This window comes from Pinus tabuliformis, chromosome 5_2, assembly GCF_031772625.1.
Source record: "Pinus tabuliformis cultivar Carrire ecotype Pingquan chromosome 5_2, CPIR1, whole genome shotgun sequence".
NCBI lineage: Eukaryota > Viridiplantae > Streptophyta > Pinopsida > Pinales > Pinaceae > Pinus > Pinus tabuliformis.
In genome coordinates, this window is record NC_142306.1 from 493992423 (window position 1) to 493993850 (window position 1428).

The 1428-nt window shown below is 41.5% G+C and overlaps 1 pseudogene; it reads right to left on the reverse strand.

The window, feature by feature from the left end:
- Window positions 1-705: 705 nt before the first annotated feature.
- On the reverse strand, window positions 706-1149 carry LOC149159856 (receptor-like protein 4 pseudogene; annotated as a pseudogene).
- Between the last annotated feature and the right edge of the window lie 279 nt (window positions 1150-1428).

Below are 1428 nucleotides of genomic sequence, written 5' to 3' on the forward strand. Positions count from 1 at the left end.
AAACAAATAAATATCTATCGAATTTAACACCGATCCACAAATATGTCCCTAATGTTTATTTCCTTTCTACTTTGACTTAAGACTACGAATTATTCACATAATATTGAAGCGAAAATGATGGACACGTGAAATCGTACAAAGTACGATATGGAAAATCGAAAAAGAATCCCTGATGTTTATTTTCTTGCTACTTTGACTTAAGACTACGAATTATTCACATAACATTGAAGCGAAAATGATGGACACGTGAAATCGTACAAAAGTACGACATGGAAAATCGAAAAAGAAGATCGATGATGAAAACTGTCACTTCTCTTAATGTCGAGGCGATGGCAGCGGCAACTAAACGGCACACTACTCCCATTTGAAATGACGGTCGCTCATTCACTAGCTTTAGAGTAGGTTGGGAATTGAGATGTAGATGAATGAATCTCAAATAACTTTAGTACATCCGAGTAATATAAAAAATGCATTATTATAAACCAGACCAACCAAATCATTGGATGTGTCACACATATTTTATATTTGTGATAAGCCAAAATGGTTTGATTTTAGCTTTTTCAGTAGTCATGGTCAAAGTGAGTTATATCAATTTTGTAAATGCACTAATTTTTGTAGCCTTATTAGTCTCTGTCTAGGACTATTAGCGATCGATCGATCGCTGACCGAGTAGTTTGACCGTTATATTTTTGGTATATTGGCATTTTAACCTAAGTTTATGCAAAGTTTTGGTGCGGAAAATAATTGGGGTTTTATTATCGGCTTCGAGTTGTTCGATGCAAAGGACGGTTGATATGCCGCGCAAGTTGGTTTGTCGTAGGACTCGCCGTACACGCTCTGGTCTGCTCCACAGTCCACCCGCTTAGTAGTCCTGAATATGGCAGTATCCCCCCACTCAGCGCCAAAATCATAAGCTTGTGGATGAAGCTGAAGAATCTCGATGCTCATTACCGAAGGATCACCATGGCCGGTGCTGTGAAAGCAGACAGTGGCAGCAGTGTCCAAGACAAAAACTGAAGTTTCGACATATGTCTGGTCGTCGTTCATGCTCCAGCCCGGCTTTAAAGAATAAACCTCTGTTCCTTCAATGGAGACGTCAAAGAGCGGCTCGCGGTCGGCCAAAACATCCTCGTTGAGGCCAAAGAACATTCTAACGGAATAATGGTCGTTCGGTAAACGAGTGACGTTGTAGCAGTTCTCAGGACCGTCCGAGAGCTTAAAGAAACATAGTTTCTTGAGCTGAGGAGCGATCTAGCTCATGGTGGTGGCGTTTGCGGACGAGCCGCCTGTGTAACCGTAGTCTTTTACCCAGAGTATATTCGTCTGGGGGTTATGTGTGTTCTCCCATGAGCCGTCGCTGATCCAGATGGCCAACGGCTCTGCAAAACCAAAAATGCTGTTATACTCTTCTTTTGACTACTTTGACAA